The sequence below is a fragment of the Tiliqua scincoides genome, unplaced genomic scaffold (genome assembly GCF_035046505.1).
Source record: "Tiliqua scincoides isolate rTilSci1 unplaced genomic scaffold, rTilSci1.hap2 HAP2_SCAFFOLD_152, whole genome shotgun sequence".
NCBI lineage: Eukaryota > Metazoa > Chordata > Lepidosauria > Squamata > Scincidae > Tiliqua > Tiliqua scincoides.
The window spans coordinates 1-22,906 of NW_027101404.1; the positions used below are offsets into that span (position 1 = coordinate 1).

The window sequence follows — 22,906 nt, forward strand, 5'->3', positions numbered from 1 at the left end:
TCCTTCAAGTTGCCCCTCAAGTGGGTGAGGGTGCCTCTCTTGTTTGAAGATCTGCTGGTGGGGCTGCAATGCATTCAGGACATGCTCTGGCCTTCTCAGTCAGATTTCACCAGGCTCTCAGGATCAGCTGTGCTGTGCAAGAAGGACGCAGCTGCCTATGGCAGTGGTTCTCACACATTTAGCATTGGGACCCACTTTCTAGAATGAGAATCTGTCAGCACCCACCAGAAGTTTTGTCCTGACCAGAAGTGATATCATCAAGCAGAAACATTTGTAACAATCCTAGGCTGCAATCCTACCCACACTTACCCAGGCATAAATCCCATAGACTATCATCGTTCAAAGAATATACATAGTAGCTTGTTAAAGGTACAGGTCTGTAACAATTCCCCAAATGCAGTCACATACCATAGTAGCATCAAGTCTAATATATTAAAAATAAAATGTTGAAATGAGTTGGGACCCACCCGAAATTGGCTCATGACCCTCCTAGTGGGTCCCGACCCACAGTTTGAGAAACACTGGCCTATGGCATAAGAACATAAGAACAGCCCCACAGGATCAGGCCACAGGCCCATCTAGTCCAGCTTCCTGTATCTCACAGCAGCCACCAAGTGCTTCAGGGAGTACACAAGACAACAGCACATGCATGGCCATCATTAAAACTATAAGAACATAAGAACAGCCCCACTGGATCAGGCCATGGGCCCATCTAGTCCAGCTTCCTGTATCTCACAGCGGCCCACCAAATGCCCCAGGGAGCACACCAGATAACAAGACACCTCATCCTGGTGCCCTCCCCTACATCTGGCATTCTGACTTAACCCATTTCTAAAATCAGGAGGTTGCGCATACACATCATGGCTTGTACCCCATAATGGATTTTTCCTCCAGAAACTCATCCAATCCCCTTTTAAAGGCATCTAGGCTAGACGCCAGCACCACATCCTGTGGCAAGGAGTTCCACAGACCGACCACACGCTGAGTAAAGAAATATTTTCTTTTGTCTGTCCTAACCCGCCCAACACTCAATTTTAGTGAATGTCCCCTGGTTCTGGTGTTATGTGAAAGTGTAAAGAGCATCTCCCTATCCACTCTGTCCATTCCCTGCATAATTTTGTATGTCTCAATCATGTCCCCCCTCAAGCGTCTCTTTTCTAGGCTGAAGAGGCCCAAACGTCACAGACAGCTCAGAACCCATCAGCCTATATCTAAAGTTTTGATTTTTTGCCCCAATGTGCATGACTTTACACTTACTGACATTGAAGCGCATCTGCCATTTTGCTAGAAGAGTCCTGCACCAAATGTTGGTGTCTACAGTGCTGCAGGGGAAAAGCAGGGCATAAATACAATCAATGTATAACTAGAGACGTCCTAACATTAAGTGGTTTCGCTCATCAGCCCCATTGCTAACAGGCAATGAAACATTGCCCCACTGGATCAGGCCATAGGCCCATCTAGTCCAGCTTCCTGTATCTCACAGCAGCCCACCAAATGCCCCAGGGAGCACACCAGATGACAAGAGACCTGCAAGGCTTCCTGGGAATTGTAGTTAAGAACATAAGAACAGCCCCGCTGGATCAGGCCATAGGCCCATCTAGTCTAGCTTCCTGTATCTCACAGTGGCCCACCAAATGCCCCAGGGAGCACACCTGGTAACAAGAGACCTGCATCCTGGTGCCCTCACTTGCATCTGGCATTCTGACATAGCCCATTTCTAAAATCAGGAGGTTGCACATACACATCGTGGCTTGTAACCCATAATGGATTTTCCCTCCAGAAACTTGTCCAATCCCCTTTTAAAGGCATCCAGGCCAGATGCCATCACCACACATTTTCCAAGGAGGACTAGTCAAGCCAGGCTTCTCCCCAGCCAGCCAGCCAGGCATATGCTTTGTGGACTTGAGAATCATGAAGCATGAGCATCAGGTAGGTTGTTCTATAGAAAACCAACACCTTCCTGCTGTGCTACTCTCTGAGTATGGTGAGCTCTAGAGAAAGACCTTCCCGGGTCTTTGAAGCACTGCCCTTTTTGAATCCTTGTAAAATATCATTAACTGAAGAGGAGGAGAAAAGACTGCACATTTAGCTTCCTCTTTAATTAAAAAAAGTGAGAAAGAAATCAAGCTGATCTCTGATACTTGCCTTTTGCCCACCTTCTTAGGTGTGATTAGCCAGTCCAATAAAGCAGCATCTTCTCGAGTAATTATAGCCAAAAGACAATTAGCCCTCCTGTCTCTTGCCACATGTCCAATTATAGTTTTTCATGCACATTTACCTGGAATCACCTCCAATCTGTGAACTTTGCCAAGGAAGCAAAGTTGCCATCAATTCAAAGAAGAACTGGAGGCCACGTGAAGGCTGCCTGGACCTGCAAATCCACGTGCCTGGAGGCCACAGGCAGGTCCAGTTTTAGCTTGCTTCAGCCAGGTCTTGAAATGGGAGTTTTGTGGTGGGGTCTCCAAGGGTGAGTCCTGTGAAGGTGGCAAATGCATGTGAGTGTCAGGCCACAGGCTGGGATCTGCCCAGGGTCTCAAGGATCTGCCAAGTCTCAAAAGCATCAAGTGACATGCTAAATGACTGTGCCTTAGAGTAGCTAGTCATGGAGCCCACCAGAGGACAGGTGACTCTGGATTTAACATTGTGCAGTACTCAGGACTTGGTTAGAGATGTCAGTGTTACTGAGCTATTGGGGAACAGTGACCATGCTGTGATCCGTTTCGGCATGCACTTCAGGGGAAGAATACAAGGCAAATCTCTCACAAAAACCCTTGACTTCTGACGAGCGGACTTCCCTCAAATGAGGAGGCTGGTTAGAAGGAGGATGAAAGGGTAAGGCCACACCTGGAGTATTGTGTTCAGTTCTGGTCGCCACATCTCAAAAAGGACATAGTGGAAATAGAAAAGGTGCAAAAGAGAGCGACTAAGATGATTACGGGGCTGGGGCACCTTCCTTATGAGGAAAGGCTACGGCATTTGGGCCTCTTCAGCCTAGAAAAGAGACGCCTGAGGGGGGACATGATTGAGACATACAAAATTATGCATGGGAAGGATAAAGTGGACAGAGAGATGCTCTTTACACTCTCACATAACACCAGAACCAGGGGACATCCACTAAAATTGAGTGTTGGGAGAGTTAGGACAGACAAAAGAAAATATTTCTTTACTCAGTGTGTGGTTGGTCTGTGGAACTCCTTGCCAGAGGATGTGGTGACGGCGACTGGCCTGGATGCCTTTAAAAGGGGATTGGACAAGTTTCTGGAGGAAAAATCCATTACGGGCTACAAGCCATGATGTGCATGCGCAACCTCCTGATTTTAGGAATGGGCTATGTCAGAATGCCAATGCAAGGGAGGGCACCAGGATGAGGCCTCTTGTTACCTGGTGTGCTCCCTGGGTCATGTGGTGGGCTGCTGTGAGATACAGGAAGCTGGACTAGATGGGCCTATGGCCTGATTCAGTGGGGCTGTTCTTATGTTCTTAAACTACAATTCCCAGGAAGCCTTGCAGGTCTCTTGTTTTCAGTTGTGCTCCCTGGGGCATGTGGTGGGCCGCTGTGAGATACCAGAAGCTGGACTAGATGGGCCTCTGGCCTGATCCAGTGGGGCTGTTCTTATATTCTTAACTACAATTCCCAGGAAGCCTTGCAGGTCTCTTGTTATCTGGTGTGCTCCCTGGGGCATTTGGTGGGCCGCTGTGAGATACAGGAAGCTGGACTAGATGGGCCTGTGGCCTGAGCCAGTGGGGCTGTTCTTATGTTCTTATAGGGGTCAGGGGGTGTATCAGCAGGTCCTGCCTCTGCCAAAAAAGGGCCCTGCCTGGCAGCAACTGCTTTCCCCACCACAGAGCATCCTGCCTGCTCTTTTCCCTCCAGGGAGTGGCTCGTGTGACAAAGCAAATGGTACAGGCAGCAAGGACCTCTGCACATGCCCAGAAGAACCATTGAGTCAGAACCATTGAGGGGCGGGGGAGGGAGAAGATCCCATTTGCCAGTATGGCTGGTTCTTCTTCCGCAGCTGAGCTCCTTGCCGGCTTTATAGGCATTGCTGCCTCCGGTGTGTCTCCGTCGTCAAGGTTCTAAGCAGCAAATTCACACGTTCCTCTACTTATGCCACTTCCTGCAGTTACTTGAAAGACTTTGGGTGCAGTCCTACCTACCCTGCGCTGGAACAGGCAAGCCAAGAGGCCTGCGCTGTATCCAGCGCAGGATAGAGGCCCAAAGATTATGCCCTTCATGGCATTAGGATGTGTTTTGCCGCACTGATCAGCCAGCTTTGAGGGGTCACGGAGTCCAAGTTCGTCAACTGGAAATTGCAGGAATAGTCGTCCCCCCGCTTGACACTTCTTCTCTTTGCAGTGGACAGGACCGGGGCAGCTGGGAGCTCAGAACTGTGGACAGGTCTGGCCAAGCAGGGGTCTAGGAGCCCTGCTCACCAGGGCCTGCCTGACCAGCTGCCCTTGCAGTCCCTCTCTTGGCCAGTGGCGAACAACACAGGCCAATAGGGCTACTCCAAAGCCAGCCCAAAGGCTGTGAGGGGCCACCGAGCAGGCCCATGTGGCAGGTGAGTCTGAGGGTGGGACTGCAGGGTGGTGGTTGTCAAGCTGCAGGGGGCCTAGTTCTGCCCCCTTCTGGTTAATCAGGGAAGGGCAGGCTGAGGTGCCATGAGCATGTTGCCATGACACCAGCCTTGCCAAATGGGGGCCTGGGTGGTGATTCTCTCAGAGGCTCCTGTGCCTCCCTCTGTGCAGACAGCAAGGGGGAGCACAACTCAGGGGAACAATGGGTTGCGCTGTGTAGTCATGACAACAGGGATCCCTTTGGGTCTGTCAGGGCACAACCTAGGCGGGCTGCAGGGAGGAGCCTTTGGTCCAGCCTTCCCCTTTCCGCATGAGAACAAGGCTCAAAGGCCGTTTCTGAGCCTTAGGGGAGGCAGGGCGCTATCTCTGCAAATGGCCTCCTGTGGGGCTGAGTCCCCTGAGTGGCAAGTGCCCCCTCACCTGATGATCACAGCCTGCTCCAGAAGGGCACGGTCCTCCTTGCTGGCGCCCAAAGGAGGGCACCTGCAGGGCCTTCAGAGTCTCGATTCTTCTCCTCCACCATTTTGCTACTCCTGTTTCCACCAAAAAGTTCACAAAAGAGTTTGCTCAGCAAAAGGCATAAGAGTTCCCTGCCCCGGCCCCTGCCCGGGCCTCCACAGGGCTCAGAACCCTCACAAGAGTGGGACAAGGGGCAGCCCCTGGAACGGAAGATGGAAGAGAACTGATGGGAGAGAACCGTCGCTGTGAACAGGTGACTCTTGGCCCAGGTAGCCAGAGGTGAGCGGCTGGTGTGAAACCTGAAGGAAGGAAAGCACTGCTCGGCTGGGGAAATGATATCCTGCAGAACGGAGGAGAGCAGAGGCAGCACCTGCCTCAAGCCCAGGCCCGCTGCAAGGCAGTCACTCGCATCACACTGCCAAGGGCGGCAGCAGAGGAGGGGCCTGCCAGAGCCGGCTCAGGTCATTTGACCTACTTCTGAACATGAGATGCTGCTGACACACGCACTTCTCCAGGCACACTCCAAAGCTGATACAAAGACAAAAAGTCTTCAGGCAGGTGATCGGTGCCTCGTCCGCCAGGCTGCGATGCAGAGAAGACACGGGGCTGACAAGGGCGTTCTCCTGGACACAGAAAGCCAGGCCAGGGTGGGACCGGCCCTTCTCTGCAGCAAAGAGGTTTTCAGGCAAGCGCCTCAGCTCACCTGGGCAAGGACAGCTCCATCTCACCTGCAAAGGATGTCCACGTGGGTTTAGCAAGGACAGCAAAGAGGGCAAATTCAGATGATTCCAAGGGCAGAGCACTCTTGAAGAACTGCACACCCCCCCCACCCCATCCATTTATGAGCCAGACTGAAAACACAGAGGGGAGGCTTGGTGGCTGGTCCCTCAGGTGCAGGGAGGCGAGGAGACCAGGCCGTGGAATGGGAATGTTGCTGGTTTGCGGCACGGAGTCTTATCTGATGGGCTGATAACACTTGCAGCTCACTCGCTTTCCAGTCACAAGCAGGTAGACATGGGCAGCCCCCAACATCTTTGCCAGCCAGCTCACCCCAGCCAGCTCTTCTTCCACTTCCAGCCCTCCTCCCATCCCTTGGGATTTATCCTCCAAAGGCTTCTCGTGGACTCCCAAGCATTCCCACTTTTCTCTTGGTTGGTTTTTTGGTTCTACTGGCCAACTAGGTTGCAACCCCCAGGATTACTCCAGCCCACTCCTTGCCACTCCACTCGGGCAGCCCCTCAACACGTCTTCTCTTTAATGATTATCCCCCCCTTTTCTCGGTCATTGGTGGCCAGCCTGCTGCAGCGATGCCCTCAGCAGGTTCAGCCAAGAGGCATCACAAACAACCAGAATGCGGGGCCGGGGGAGCCTCATGGTCTCTGCCACGTCCAGCTGACTCTTTCTCTGGCGAGCAGCTACGGGTGCCTCGCTCCTTTGCTTGCTTGTTCTTGTGCAAAATGATATTCCAGCCTCTGAAGAGGTTTGTGCTGCCCGACCGGTTCTGCTGCCCACGTGAGTGTGCGTGGAAATCAGCGCCAGACAGCCCCGCCTCAGTCGGAAGATGCACACGTCCAAGGAGGCGGACCTCATCACCCTGCAGGTGGGCTGCATTGTAAGCCCTGGGTGGGCTACCAGATCCCCCGAGGCAAAGATCAGCCTCTTGCAACGCTGGGGCGAAGCAGGGTCTGTGCCAGCAGGGAAGCCTGGCTCTCTTTGAGCTCCCAGGTGACAAGAGGGTCTTTGTGATGGTCGGGCCCAGAACAGCCTGCGGCCCCTGCTGATCACCTCTGCATTGCACCATTGGGGTGTGCCTGAGAGTCACCCCCAGTTCAGAGCAAGCTAATCACCCACTTCTGTTTCCTAAGAGCTGGAAACAACTGGGGGCCTCCTTCAAATGAGTGGCCATTCTCTTCCTCAAGTATGACTTCCGGTATATAGACTGGAGAGAGGGCAGGTCCATTGAGACTTGGTTTAAATGTGGGATATTTTAATTGCAGGCCCTCAATTTGGTTGTACTATAGGCTCTAATTCGCCCTCTACAAACGGAGCACCCCTTTTCCAGAGATGGAGCAGGTGAAGCTGCTGTGCCGGAATGCCAGCAGGACTGCATGCACATGTGCCATCTTGTCTGCAAGGGCACCGTTCTTATGACACCTCCCTCTAAGAACATAAGATCAGCCCCACTGGATCAGGCCAAAGGCCCATTGAGTCCACCACCTTCCTGTATCTCACAGCGGCCCACCAAATGCATCAGGGAGCACACCTGATAACAACAGACCTCATCCTGGTGCCGTCCTGCTTCTGGCATAGCCCATTTCTAAAATCAGAAGGTTGCAAATACCCATTATGGCTTATAACCCATAATGGATTTTTTCTCCAGAAACTTGTCCAATATGCTTTTAAAGGCATCCAGGCCAGATGCCGTCACCACATCTTGTGGCAAGGAGTTCCACAGACCAACAACACGCCAAGTAAAGAAATATTTTCTTTTGTCAGTACTAACTCTCCCAACACTCAATTTTAGCAGATGTCCCCTGGTTCTGGTGTTATGTGAGAGTGTAAAAAGCATCTCCCTATCCACTCTGTCCATCCCCTGCATAATTTTGTATGTCTCAATCATGTCCCCCCTCAGGCGTCTCTTTTCCACCTCTCTCCATTGTGAAAATTGCCCATTGACATCCACTCTCTGTTTCCTGGTCTTCAACCAGTTCTCAATCCATGAGGGGACCTGCCCTCTAATTCCCTGACTGTGGAGTCTTTTCAGTAGCCTTTGGTGAGGGACCATGTCGAATGCCTTCTGAAAGTCCAGATATATAATGTCCACGGGTTCACCCACATCCAGGTGCCTGTTGACCTTTTCAAAGAAATGGATGGCAACTTTCAGTCTCGAAAGACTATGGTATAAGCCTACAGCACCTGGTATTCCCAAGCGGTCTCCCATCCAAGTACTAACCAGGCCTGACCCTACTTAGCTTCCGAGATCAGACAAGATCAGGCATGTGCAGGGTAACAGTTGCTGCTACCTTTTCAAAGAATTCTAAAAGGTTTGTGAGGCAAGACTTACCCTTACAGAAGCCAGGCTGGTTCTCCCTCAGCAAGGCCTGTTCATCTATGTGTTTTGAGATTCTATCTTTGATGAGACATCTTACCTGGTATAGACGTTAGGCTGACCGGCCTATAGTTTAATGGGTCCCACCTCTTTCCCTTTTTAAAGATCGGCTATCCTCCAATCTTCTGGTACCATGGTTGTTTTAAGGGACAAGTTGCATATTTTAGTCGAGATGGGCTGCTGCTCTCCCTTGGAACCAAGTCATGCTCTTGCTTTAAGAACAGGTGACCTTCCTCTCCTGAGAAGTGCTGCCTCTCATTTTTCCAGGATAAGTTTCATTCTACAATCATGGTTTGCTTCTTTCTTTAGTAATTGTGTGCTGCTTTTAAACAATTCGATGTAATTGCTTCTAGTCATTTTATTAATTTTTCTCAATAAATCAATTGATTATGACTCAGTGCACTCTGAGCCTCTTCTGTTCTTGTGGCTTGTGGGAGTGCAGCATGACCCAAGACATCAAGATCCCTAGATGAGACGTTTGGGGCCACTAGCAAATGCATAATGCAAGTGTCTGCAGAGCACAACACAGAATCATGGGTTCCAAGAACTGGAAAGGCCTTTGAAAGCTACCTGATCCTTTCCCCTGTTGAGGCAGGAAAGCCCGCTCCAGAGCATCTTCAAAGGTGCCTGTCGAGCATCTGCTTGAAGACCTCCAGTGGGGAGGACCCACCACCATCCTCAGAAATTGAGTAGGACATTTTCACTCCTTGGAAACTAGGGCTAGACCAGTGCCACCTAAAATAGCATTAGCCTTTTTTGCAGCTGGACCCCCTTCTGACTAATGTTCAGTTTGTGATACACTGCAACGCCGAGATCTGTCTCAGATGTTGGGCTGCCTCATTCCACACCTGTGCCTTTGTTTTTTTTGCCCAAGTGCAGGACCTCGCCTTTGTCTCTGCAGAATGTCATTTTGTTCCTTGCAGCCCCATATTCCATGCTGCCAAGGTCCTCCTTAATGCTTCCACGGCCTTCTGCAGTGCTCTCTGTTCCTCTAGCTGAGTGTCATCTGCACATTTGGTAGGGATTCCCTGTGCTCCTTCAGCTGCATCATTGACCAAGAGGTTGAAGAGAACAGGGCCCATGAGAGAGCCCTGTGGTGCTCCACTCAACACTGTCGGCCAGGTTGACGAGGTGCCATTGATGAAGAGCACTCTTTCTGTGTGATTGTCCAACCAATGGTGAATCTATTGTACTGTCGGGTCCATATTTCACTGGCTTAACAGAGGTTCTGAGAGAACATCAGCAAGTTCTTCCAGTACCTGAGGATGCAGTTTGTCTGGTCATAAGAACATAAGAACAGCCCCACTGGATCAGGCCAGAGGCCCATCTAGTCCAGCTTCCTGTATCTCACAGCGGCCCACCAGATGCCCCAGGGAGCACACCAGATAACAGGAGACCTCATCCTGATGCCCTCCCTTGCATCTGACATTCTGACATAGCCCATTTCTAAAATCAGGAGGTTGTACATGCACATCATGGCTTGTACCCCGTAATGGATTTTTCCTCCAGAAACTTGTCCAATCCCCTTTTAAATAGCATCCAGGCCAGATGCCGTCACCACATCCTGTGGCAAGGAGTTCCACAGACCGACCACACGCTGAGTAAAGAAATATTTTCTTTTGTCTGTTCTAACTCTCCCAACCCTCAATTTTAGTGGATGTCTCCTGGTTCTGGTATTATGTGAGAGTGTAAAGAGCATCTCCCTATCCACTCTGTCCATTCCCTGCATAATTTTATATGTCTCAATCATGTCCCCCCTCAGGCGTCTCTTTTCTAGGCTGAAGAGGCCCAAACGCCGTAGCCTTTCCTCATAAGGAAGGTGCCCCAGCCCCGTAATCATCTTAGTCGCTCTCTTTTGCACCTTTTCCACTATGTCTTTTTTGAGATGCAGTGACCAGAACTGGACACAATACTCCAGGTGTGGCCTTACCATAGATTTGTACAACGGCATTATAATACTAGCCGTTTTGTTCTCAATACCCTTTCTAATGATCCCAAGCATAGAATTGGCCTTCTTCACTGCCGCCGCACATGGGGTCGACACTTTCATCGACCTGTCCACCACCACCCCAAGATCTCTCTCCTGATCTGTCACAGACAGCTCAGAACCCATTAGCATTCCAAATTCAGTTTTGAAATTGAATCCAAATTCAAATCCAAATTCAAAGGACTTGAATTCATTTAGGCCAGTTAGGTAGTGCTTAATCAGCTCTTTGTCAATTCTAATCTGCAGACCTGCCCTGATCCTAATACACTACCCTACTCTTTAAGAAGGGCATATGCCACCCCTTCCCCAGCCATATATGAACCAGCATACATGTTTGCTCAACTCCTCTTTCAGGACAAGATGAACATGAACGAGGAGTGCAGCAGTTTCACCAGACGGCAACTCACCATCCTTATGAATAAGCAGCATTCCTACCCCTTCATTCCACTTCTTTCTCTCTCTTTCTTTGGAAAAAACCTAAGAAGAGCATTTCTGTTGCTCTTGGCATCCCCCGGCCAGCCTCAGCGAGGTTTTTGCATTTCCGACATTCTGTCTACATGCCTGGCAGAGGCATAGCTGGGTCATTTGATGCCCAGGGCCCATAAATTTTTGGCACCCTCCATAGGACAAAATTAATTAATTATATTTTCACATTTTTATATCACCTTCTTCTAAAGAGCTCAGGGTTACAACTTACAACAACCCTCCCCTTTATCCTTACAACAACCCTCTGAGGTAGGTGAGGCTGAGTGACAGTAATAATCATGACATGAAATGAATAAAATAAACGCAGTGAACATTTCCCCACAAGCAGGTGATGAAAGTCAGTGCCGTCCCCAGCTGCTGCTCCCCTGCACATAGTGCTCAGTTGCATAAGCCCCCTGCACCTGGAGGTTCAATGTAGCCATCATGGTAATAGCCACGGATAGACTATAGTCCACCACGAGTGTTGAGAATGCACTTTCCAAGTCATCTAAGGCAGTGACCCTCAACACTCAACCTTCCCACCAGCAGCATCACGAGGACTGGTGTCAGCTGGTCCTTTAACTCATGGTGTCAGTCCCACTAACTTTATTTATTTATTTAACTATAGAACAGTCCAGTAACCAACCAAAAAGCAGTGCCCAACTTGATGACAGTCACACAGCTGAATAGGCACTAGAGTATTAACACTGATCTATGGAAAAGGGAGCTGACTCATAATCACATCTTACTGATTCCCTGTCATAATAACAGCTGTTAGAACACCCAGACGCATTTCTCAGTTTTGAGTTAAGGAAATCCACTTCATTACATAAGTCAGGTGCTTTTTCTTGTTTTTTTGGTCATAACCTTTGATAGAACAGAGATATTCCACTCCGGTTTGTTTCATTTCATTCTGCTGTACATTCCACATCAAATGATATATAACATGATGGTATTATTCCTAAACGCTTTCCACATGCGCTGCCTCTGACACATTCTCTCTCTCTCTCATAGCCGCTCTGGGTCCCTTTTAGGGAGAAGGGCGGGATACAAATAAAGTTTATTATTATTTATTATTCTCGGCATCACCTGGCAGGACAAAGTTCCAAACAACACAGTCCTGGAACGTGCTGGAATCCCTAGCATGTATGCACTGCTGAAACAGAGACGCCTGCGTTGGCTCGGTCATGTCGTGAGAATGGATGATGGCCGGATCCCAAAGGATCTCCTCTATGGAGAACTCGTGCAAGGAATGCGCCCTACAGGTAGACCACGGCTGCGATACAAGGACATCTGCAAGAGGGATCTGAAGGCCTTAGGAGTGGATCTCAACAAGTGGGAAACCCTGGCCTCTGAGCGGCCCGCTTGGAGGCAGGCTGTGCAGCATGGCCTTTCCCAGTTTGAAGAGACACTTGGCCAACAGTCTGAGGCTAAGAGGCAAAGAAGGAAGGCCCACAGCCAGGGAGACAGACCAGGGACAGACTGCACTTGCTCCCAGTGTGGAAGGGATTGTCACTCCTGGATTGGCCTTTTCAGCCACACTAGACGCTGTGCCAGAACCACCTTTCAGAGCGCGATACCAGAGTCTTTCGAGACTGAAGGTTGCCAATGATGATATTCCTAACAATGGTGATTTTTGCAATTTTGGTCACTTGTGGTGTCACTGCCCTGAGGGTGTCATCTGGGGCGGCCCACGCCCGCTAGCTGTGCCACTGTGCCGAGGCCACTTGTCTGTGGTGAGCTCTCCTGCCTGCCATTTCCTATACAGTGTCCTTCTTTAACCTTCATCACTGAGCTTTTCGTGCAGCCTTTCTGGCCTTTTGCGATGTCGCCACTTCCTCTTTCTCTGGGGCATTTTTTTTAAATTGCTCATGTAGTGGCTGCTTCTTTGGGGATGCCCTTACGTCTTGGGCCCCTTCCCCTTCCCCCATTAGTTCTTCTGCCCCTGGAGTCCTGCAACTATCTTCGGAGCCCTCATGCACATGTAGATGTGTGCATTCCAGAACAAGCAGGGACTGGTCAAAGTCAGCCTGTCCACCTGCTGAGGGCATCATCTGAGGCCCTGCTCTGCCTCTGCAAGAAGCCAGGCTCCGGCCCCCAGGGAGAGCTGGTTCAGCAATCATGCCCAAGCCCCCTCCCCTCCCCTCCCCTTCTGCTTCAGGATACATGCCAGTGCTTTTGAAAGGAGAGGCTTCTGTGGCTCTGGGGATGGTTCTGCTCCTGGAGCGATCAGGGCACAGAGGCTCCAAAGAGACATGAGCAGGAGAGCCTCCCTTCCCCAGGCTCCACGGCAACTGCCCATGACTGGGGAGAGACCCCTCCCTCCAGCAGCGAGTGGCCAGCAGCCCCACCCATGCAGGCTCTGGCTCTCTGGTCGCTTTCCTCTCCTCTCTGTTTTTGCTTCTTGGTATCCTTTGCACTGCAGATGAAGGGCCGTAGTTTGGCCCTCAAATAATTGTGGTATAATTATGGTCTGGTTCTGCTGAGTGTCGTTTATAGGATAATTGCTACAAGTCAGCCCAGAGAGCAACTTACAAACCCAGAGCAAGGAATGTTTGAGCATTTGCACCGGGGAGAAAAAAAATGCAGTAGCTGAGAAAGAGGAACCCTCTGCAAGCAGGCAGACATGCAGGCAGGCAAACACCGCCTCCCTGAGAGTAGGTCTAGCACCTGCAGTCATGGCTCTGCCCTGAGATGGCTCTTCTTGGTCGGTCCGTCTGTCTGTCTTCAGGCAGCAGTGATTCCATCTAGAACAGAGGTGTCCAAAGTTTTTGGCTGGAGGGCCACATCATCTCTCTGACACTGTGTCGGGGGCCGGGGGAAAAAAAGAATTAACTTACATTTAAAATTTGAATACATTTACATAAGTATACATAAATGAATATATTAAAGATGAACTTATAGGAATGAATGAAGGCCTTACAATAGCGCAACACCTATAAAAGGCCTTGCACAAAGCAAGGCTGGCCTTTCCTTTGCTGCTGCTACTGCATCACGGCTGTGAAACAGCAAGCTGTGGAGAAAGCCCTCATCCCACAGCTCACGTGAGAGGTCAAACAGTCGCCCTCACGCTGAGAGCGGCTGCATCGGGCCAGTGCAGGCTCCAACCGATCTCCAGAGGGCCAGAGACTCATTGGAAACTGGGGGCTCCCTGAGGGCCACATTGAGAGGCCTTGAGGGCCACATGTGGCCCCAGGGCCGGGGTTTGGGCACCCCTGATCTAGAACATAAAGACTCCCTCTTTCATCTTGTGCCCTTAGGAGCTGCCCAGCCAGGGACTGACTACAAGGAGGCCTGCTGCCCATGCACCACGAGCCCTTCTCAAGGCCCATCCTGTGCCCTCTTCTCCCATCACAGATGCGCCAATGAGAAGGGCTGCTCTTGCAGCAGCCTTCAAGAAGCAGTTGCATCATGGTAGGTGCCAGACTTCTGGAAAATGCAATTTTCCAGGTCATGTGGACCCTTAGTCAGGACCCCTGAACTCTGGGAAGCAGCCTTTCCCAGCACTCCTGGAGCCCAGGGAAACTTGTGTGAGCAGGTATAACTGGCACTATGGATGCCAGCAAACCAGAGGGCTGCAGGTTCCAAGCAGCCCAAGCCTATCCCCAACCAGTCTGCATGATACTCATGTGCCAACAGAGTGTGCACTGCATGCTATGGTGCAGGGGGCAACCAGATATCCTGGGAGAGGTAAGTAAAAATCAGTGTTACTTACTCCCCATAAGCTTCCTGGCCTCCAATGGGTCTCCGTGAGCCAAGAGCCTCAGGGACCGTGTTGGGCTGGGAAAGGCAGGGTAGTGTCTTGATGTGCACTGCTGCCACAGAGATCCTCCCCTTTCCACCATGAAATGCCCCTAGTTTAGCCTGCTACCTGCCCCAATCCTGCCGTGAGAATGGGGAGTCCTCCATCCAAGGAGGCTTACCGCATTCCACATTTCCACAAGGTGGCTGGGGTGAAGTTCACGCAATGGATTGATGTGCTGCAGGAGGCAGAAACCTGGGCCCAGCACTGGGTACTGCCTTTGAGACTTCAGAGTGGCTATGATGGTGAACGGGCTTCTTATCTTGGACTGTTGCCTGCATTCCTATCTCCACTTCAAGGCTGCCTTTCCTTTTCCTTCTAAAAGTTCTGGTTGCTGCTTCATAGCACGACATAGTCCCAAATCAGGCACCCAATGCAGGAAATGATAAAGGCACTCGAGACTGTTCCAAAGGAAGAGCACCAGGCTGCGCATGGGAGGGACGGCTTTTTTGTTTTTCCTAAACTTTGTTTCATTTTGTGAGAAAAAAATACTCAGAAGAGATCAGCAATTGGAGAGAGAAACCTGAAAGATAACAGAAAATAAAACCCCTCATCAACTGGGAGAAAAGCAAAGAGAAAATGATTTCTGTAGCTCAGGATACTTAAGCAATTGATGTTACACAGGATTGCAAACTTCACATGTCTTACAGATCTACTGAGGAGCGGCTTCCCAATACTCTCAGATTCATCCGTTGTGGTGGTCGTGGACCAGCCGTTCACTCCAAATTTGACAAAGTCAAAAGCTCTGCAGTCCATGGAGCAATAGTGGGAGGCCCGATCCTGCCGATGTCTCAATGCCAGTCGTTCTGCTGTCATAAGGGCACAGAGAGGCCATTCCCACTGACCCACAGTCATCCTCCAACATGCAGGGGCATCTTTGGAGAGGGCATCTGTGTCCGTCAATATCAATGATTCCCTGAGAACCTAATATCAATTATTGTTGCAGCAGGAGATTCGTCCTGTTAAGGACAGCATATTTCCGAACAGGTCCAAAGCGTACGTGTCAGAGAGGCCTCCTAACTGTGCGCTCACAGCACAGGTACTTCTCGTAACAGTCTTGCTTAACTGAGAAGCCCGTTGTGCAGGCAACCAGCCTGCAAGCTACAGAGAGAGTAACTCCTGCTGCCAGACCTCCTGTGGCCATATTAGTAAAGGCAAAACTCATTCTTTCTCTAGTCAAAGTCTTGTCCTCATCATGTACTGTATATAGCCAGACATTTAAATAGACCTCAAGATAAGCTGTGGTCAATTAGACCTTATTTCTTCCACTGGGGTGTTAAGTAGGGATGTAAAAAACAAGTGGCATTTTGTTCATTTGCAGATCCACACAATATAAGAACAGCCCCACTGGATCAGGCCATAGGCCCATCTAGTCCAGCTTCCTGTATCTCACAGTGGCCCACCAAATGCCCCAGGAAGCACACAAGACAGCAAGAGACCTGCATCCTGGCGCCCTCCCCTGCACTGGCATTCTGACATAGCCCATTTCTATGGCTTGTAACCCGTGATGGATTTTTCCTCCAGGAACTTGTCCAATCCCCTTTTAAAGGCGTCCAGGCCAGATGCCGTCACCACAGCAAGCACAAGCTCTTCTGGGCTCTGGCTTTTGCAATGATAGGTAGTGGGACAGAGAAGGGTCCGGACTTGTCACTGGAGCTTGGCAGTTTCATTCGGTTGGGCTGCTGCTCTGAGGGCTGTTCTGAGGGCTGCCCAGTTCCAGGTGCTAGTTTTAAACTTGAAAACCCTGGGATAGGAATTAATTCATTCGTGACCTCTGACTCTAGACTGTTCTGCAGAATGTTCAGGGCTCTCCAACCGAGCTGCGGAATGATCTGTCCCAATGGCAATGATGAGTCCAGAATGGGCTGGGGGGGCACAAGGGGGTACTGGTGCACAAACAGGGTGGGGAAAACAGTTGCTGGAAGTCTTACTTACTGGTTTTTGCCAAGTCATCGTTGCTTGAGCTGAAGGCTCTGTATTTTGCTTGGATGAATACCAGGGAGAGCCAACTGGCTGGCTGATTTGGGGCGCAAGCCAGAGGCGCCCATGGGCCATTGCAAGTCCCTTGGCCGGCCCAGGAGGGTTGCAAACACGCCGTAAAGCACGTTTGCGCCTCCTCAGGAGTAAGCTGCGTCGGTGCACGAAGGCTGAATCCAGCCATGGCAGCTTACTCTGTGAGCCTAGGTGGGCTGACGCAAGGCTCTGGGGTGGGTGGGAGGGAGGTGGGAGGGGAGGCATTCCTGGGCGGGCGGGCAGATGGGGAGCAGGAGGCAGGACTGAGATCCAGCAGTAATGCTGGATTCCAACCCTCATTCCCGGGGAGATCAGAGCAGCTTCACCTCAGGAGGTGGTGCAAATCCGAGAAGACCCATAGGGGCTAGCATGCTTTACCCGGAGGTAAAGGGAAAAGTTTCCTCTTGTCTCTGGCTGAACTATTTTGGGTCCCTATCCTGCGCTGGATAAAGCGCAAGCCTCTTGGCTTTCCTGTTCTAGCGCAGTGTAGAATTGCCCCCTTGGAGTGCTACTCCCTGGTGCTTCAGTAAAGAATTAAAAAATGTCTCCTGCTGGATTTGACCGTTTTCACATAGTCAGACAAACGAACTTTGTGTGAGCTTTTTCCCCAAAGCACCTTCATAGCCTGGGACCAGCTTATCGGAGGGTCATCTCCTTCCACACCATCCGACCTACCCCTTCAGTCATCAGAGAGAGCTCTCCTGTGGGTGCCACCCCCTCCTTGGAGGCGAGAGGCCTGATGAATGGAGGAAGGTCACTCAGCTGTGGCATTCGCTCTCTGAGGATTTGCCCACTGCCTCAGCCTTGATGATATTCCAGCAGGATCTCAAGGCTCATTATTCCAATGAGCTTTTAATTAAGTCTGGGTTTCATTGAGGAGATTTTATGGCCTTTTGTTTTAAGCTATTGTTGGGTGCTGTCTGTCTGCTGGTTTTTGATTGACTCTTGGTTGCTTTTAGATTGACACTTGCCCTCGCTTTTAGTTTAGTCTAAATCAGGGGTCTCTAAACCTTTAGGCCAGAGGGCCACATCAGATATCTGACATGGTGTTGAGGGCCAGAAAAATAAATAAATTTGAAATATAAAATTTAAATAAATACATTTATGTATTATGTATTTAGGCCTTCAGACAGCCCCAAAACCTGGTTTCAGGAAGTTATGTTTTTAGGCCTTTAGAAGGCATTCTGAGGGGAGATGCAGGACCTCCCTGGCCCTCAGAACACCCCACAGAGGCAACTGGAGCAGAGCTCTGGTCACATTCAGTTGAGTGGGCCAGAGGCTTGCTGCAGGCTGGATAGAGGTTTGTTGCAAGCCACATCTGGCTCCAGGGCCAGGTTTTAGAGACCCCTGGTCTAAATCAGTGTTTCTCCACCAGTGGTTTGGCCTCTGTCTCAATGTCAAGAGGACAAAGTTCATGACGATAGACCCCAATGAGCTCAGGACAATCCGCATATGGCATCGACTTGTCACGTGCTGAGACATTTGAATACCTTGGCTTGATTGGTACCACCTTGGGCAGGAGGTCTGGTCTAGAGGGTTGAGCCTCCATTTGCCTGAAGATAACATCCAAAGGTCGCCAGTTCGAGGCCACCGGCACCGTGAATGGTGAGACCTTGAAGCAGCTGACAAGCCAAGCCGAGCTATTCCATCTGCTCTGAGGATGGAGGCCAGAATGTGTGACCAGATCAAGAAAGAAACATCTGAATGTTGTGGTTTCTTGAAAGATAGAAACCTTCTTTCAAACTGTAAAAATCCCTACGGGGATTTAAATTGCCTGCCTATGTAAACCGCCTTGAATAAAGTCTAAGGAGAAGTCTGAGGACCAAGAAAGGCAGTATAGAAATACCTGTATTATTATTATTATTATTATTATTATTATTATTATTATTATTGCGGCTGTCAGTAGCCTGAGTCACAAAACCACTGCGGAAGTAAACGTAGCATGGACAAAGTGGCGCACAATGACTGGTATCCTTTGCGACAAGAAGATCAGCGGCCATCTCAGGTCAAAGATCTACCAGATGGTCATCCAGCCAGTTGCACTCTACGGAGCTGAATGTTGGCCGGCGACAAGAGAAGTCGAATGCCACCACGGTGTCATGGAGACAAAGATGCTGTGCTGGATCAGTGATCTCACTTGTTTTGACCACGTCTGCAGTGACAACATCCGGCAGTGGTATGGCGTTGCTCCAATCGCCAACAAGTTGAGAGAATCCCAGCTTCAGTGGAATAGCCACATTCTGCATGCCTGGCATAGAAGCCACGTTCTGCGATATGCTGGCATAGAAGGGCCTTCAGCTGGAGGTCAATGGCAAATGGCTGAAGGGCCGATCGAAGCAGCGCTGGCTTGACATGCTGCACGGCGACATGAAAATTACCCGCCTACACCCAGACCAAGCCTGCAATCGAGAGAAATGGCGACCCCCATCCCAAATAGCCAACCCCACCACCACATGGGACAAGTGCTACAGAAGAAGAAGAGTAGTGTTTCTCAAATCAGTGGCAATTGAGGTGATGGTACCTCAAAATGCCAGATACAAGGGACAGCACCAGGATGCAGGTCTCTTGTTGTCTTGTGAGTTCCCTGAAGCATTTGGTGGGCCACTGTGAGATACAGGAAGCTGGACTAGGTGGGCTTATGGCCTGATGCAGCGGGGCTGTTCTTATGACTGGCAGAGGGCATGTGACAACCTTGGTGCCATTGCTGAGAAGGCCGCATGTCACACAGCTGGCCCCTCTGGCCTTATGTAAGGGAGGAAAGTGGAGGGGGGGGCTCTGATGCCACCCTCTGATATGGGAGCAGGTGGGTTTCAGTACACCTAAAATGGCTTGATTTACTTGGAATCAAGTAAATTACTACATTTAGGGGGTGGTAGATCCTCTTATCACCAACTGACTTGTGGGTCTGCCAGCCCGTGAAGGATACAGCTAAGCAGCCAAGAAACCCTTTCCGCCAGTAATCTATCAGCCCCCCTCCCCCCGCGCATGTTCGGGAAAGAGCCTCCGAGAGTCTCCAGGGCTCCTGTCAAGGGCTCTGCAGCAACGCAGAGGAAAATCACCTGTTTCATGTCAAAGTGGTTTCCATGAGATAAATGCCTTTGGGAGAGCTGGAGCACTAATGTCTTTTGTATTCAAAAGTGCTCCAGCAGAAATCCTTCAAATTGAGGTCATTAATGCTCTTCCCTCTATTTAAACACGTTTATTTTACACGCAGTGACTCACTGAAGAACAGGGGGTTGATCGTCATCCAAGAGATCCTTGAAACCCTTGTTTCTGAATTCTGAGTGGCAACTGGGACCGGCAGGGAAAGTGGGCGGATCTGGAGCAGGAGGCAATGGCAGGAGGAGAGGAGAACCAGCAGCAGTTTCTTTGCAGGCCAAGGGGGCAGCTGTGTGGGTGGGAGAGGTTCTCATGCAAATCCATCAGTCTTGCATTTGCATGGAAGCAACATGAATTTTGATTTCAGCATTTGCATAAACAGTAAAATAGATCTTCATTTTGTAAAATAGGTCTTCAATTAAATATTTTAATAGGATTTAGAAAGAAATCCAACTGAATCTCATATAATTATCTTAACAATGTTGCCTTAAAATTAATCCAAAAGAATTGGGTTTAAATGTATTTATTTAAGTGATTTATATCCTGCCTTTCCCTCAGAATAACTGGAGCACTCAAAATTAAGTTTCAGAAATAAAATGTAGGACACCCTCGAGATCTGAACTTTTGTTTGAATTGGTGTGAGAGGTTGTTCAGCTGAACAGAGAATAAGCCAAGCACGCAGTTCAACCTCAGCATCGGTGGGGCTTCCATTCCCGGAGCACCTGCTGATGTCAGAAACCGCCGATAAGCGAATGTGCCAAGAAAGCATCCCATTGAAATCATAGTTTAAAGACCGCTTTTTTAACCTTTCCAGAGCGGGAGGCAGGCAGTCTTCAGCTATGAAGCCGGTGATCCTCCCTTGGACCTGCACTCTGAAAATGCAACACGGAAGTGATTAAACGCTCTGCATTGCATCCTGGGGTGACCAAAGGCCAAGAGAGGAGGTTGCTTGCCTTGGTGCATTCTGGAAAGAGACAGTCTAATAGCTGAAGACTGCCTGCCTGCCTGCCACTCTGGAAAGGTTTTTTAAAAAAGCGGTTTTAAACCGTGAGTTTCCCCCGCCCCAGATGGGCAGAGTCCTTCTCGTCTGTGGTGGCCAACTGCATTGAGTCACATCTGCAGATGGTCAAAGAGTGGATGAGAAGGACAGGCCTGTATGTGTTGCAAAGGAGAAGCATGAGCCAGGAAGAGATCCCTGCACAACTGTGGAAGGGGGTCGCTGTACAGGATTGTCAGCCATCAGCCAGTGGGAGCCTTGACAGGCCTCGTCCCAGGCAAACGCCTGTGATGCGAGGAATGGCAACATGTTGTATTTGTTTATTCAAAACACGTCTGTGACACCTTTCAACTGCTCAGCAATATTCCAAGCAGCTCATCAGGAGATTGGGGGGAAAAGGCACTGAAACAAAAATGAAGCCCTGCTCTTTGTCAGCAGCAGCAAATCCGACCAATGCAGCGATAACGAGCAGCAGCCCCCCCCAGATCATGACAACCAACGACCCATTTGAAACAAATGCGCCCCCCCCCCCCATTTTGACTCTTTCCCCCTGGCTTTGGACTTGGCTTCTCACTCCCAGAAGCCTGGTGCTCAATCAGCAGCCTGCAAGCTCCTGGGGTCCCCTCCTGCAGCAGTCTTTAGTTCCCTGTTTGAAACTCCATTGCCCCCCCCCCCACTACTTGTGTTTGAAGATGGAGGTGTATTATTGGCCACTGCCCTGGGCCCCTGTGCTGGCCCCAGGTGAACACTTTCACATGTCCTCAAAGCATACGCAGGGGGCATTCTTGAGGTCACCTGAGCCCTTGACTCTCCTGCTCTTGGAAATGGGTTGGGGTGCACAGTCCCAGGTCCCTTTCTTGGTTTGCTTGTCAGTTGGAGAAGAAGAAGCACAAAGCCATCAGGCCAAGGGCAAACATGGCTTCTGACCCAGCAGCAGGGTGACCAGAGACAAGGGAGGACAGGGTTTCACCACAGTACAGAAGGGAGAATTTGGGCAGGCGCAGCTCAACATGGAAGAGTTTAACAAGCTGACTGTTCTTTCCCACAGAGGAGCCTTCTGGGTGAAGGTCCAAGCCGAGGCAGGAGGAAACCAGGGACCTTCTGTCTTCCTGTGGCAGGTTGCCCTCAACGGGGCCCTGCCATCCCTCCTGGTCTGGCACATGTCCCAGCATCACTTGGCATGGTGCAGAGACTCCAAAGGGCACATGGCTTGGACCCCACATGGGGCCCTCCCTGCAGCTCCCCAGTCTCCAGCTCAATGTGACACCCTCAGAATTTGCACTGGCAAAGGTGGTTTCAAGAAAGATTTCTCATGCTTTGAACTGCACTGCGTGGGCTTCTTAATTTTTCTGTTTGTTCCAGCTGCAGTGAAGAAGGAAATTTACACTTTTAGATAATCTGCTAAATATTGAAATAGTGTAATAGGAACCTTAGAAACAAGCCCTCATTTCCAGAAAACCAGCAAGGGAAAGAACAAACCGGAGTGCTAGTTAGTTCTTTATGACAGTCACAGGTGGAGCTGGCAGGAGCGGTACGTTTCGTGTACAGTCTGCCTGACTTCAAAACACAAATAAGCCCCATAGAAAGTGGAACTTCTGGCTGACTCCATCCAAGAAGAGCCGCCCAGCACCTGGCTGAAGAATGAAACCAAAGGAAGGGAGGGGAGCCCGGGCGGGTTCCAGCCAAGCTCTTGTGCCCCTCGCTGCCACTCAGGGAAGAGCCACAGAGTGCAGTCCAGTACCCAGCGGGAGTGACGTGTGTTCAGCTTGGACATCCTGCAGTGGGGTCAGCAAGCGGCAGGCGGGAGAGGCTTCCGTTCCCTTCACCCGCTTCAGCTGAGGATGTCAAGTCAAATACTGGAGGAGAGAATTTCCCTGGTTGTCAAGCTGGGATTGTGCTCAACCATGGCATGGAGTGCCAGTGCCCCCAAATACTGAGATTAAAAAGTGAATTGTTCTGGAATAGGAACGCTGGAGCTGGAGGCCCATGGCCTTTTGTGGACCAGCAGAACGAGCTTTGTGCAGTAGTGTAGCCAGAGGGGGGGTGGCGCGGTAAGTACAGCACAGTAAGAGGCCCTCCTACTTGTTGTCCGGAGCAGTGAGGGCAATGCACAGGTCCATGCTGATTGGTTCCTCTCCCGTTTCCCTTCTGTGCATACATTGACAGCTGAGCCTGAAGGAGACTCAAGTCTCCAGGGAAAGCGGGACCCCCGCACCAGGGGGATGTGGATATCCCCAGTCCTTTCCCACCTCGACCTGCTCACACTCTAAATTCAAGTTGGCCTGTTGGGCCTTGTAATGTGCTGGCCCTTTAAGAGCTTGACTGGGTCAGTAACCCAGGAGGTGGGTCTACAGGCCTGGACCACAGGCAGTGCCAGCAGCCCCTGGGGAGGGGAGC

At 50.4% G+C, this 22,906-nt stretch overlaps 2 pseudogenes; one reads left to right on the top strand and one right to left on the bottom strand.

The window, feature by feature from the left end:
- Positions 1–7,941: 7,941 nt before the first annotated feature.
- LOC136635939 (5S ribosomal RNA) lies at positions 7,942–8,061 on the bottom strand (annotated as a pseudogene).
- Positions 8,062–14,491: 6,430 nt separating this feature from the next.
- Positions 14,492–21,451, top strand: LOC136635938 (uncharacterized; annotated as a pseudogene).
- Positions 21,452–22,906: the final 1,455 nt, after the last annotated feature.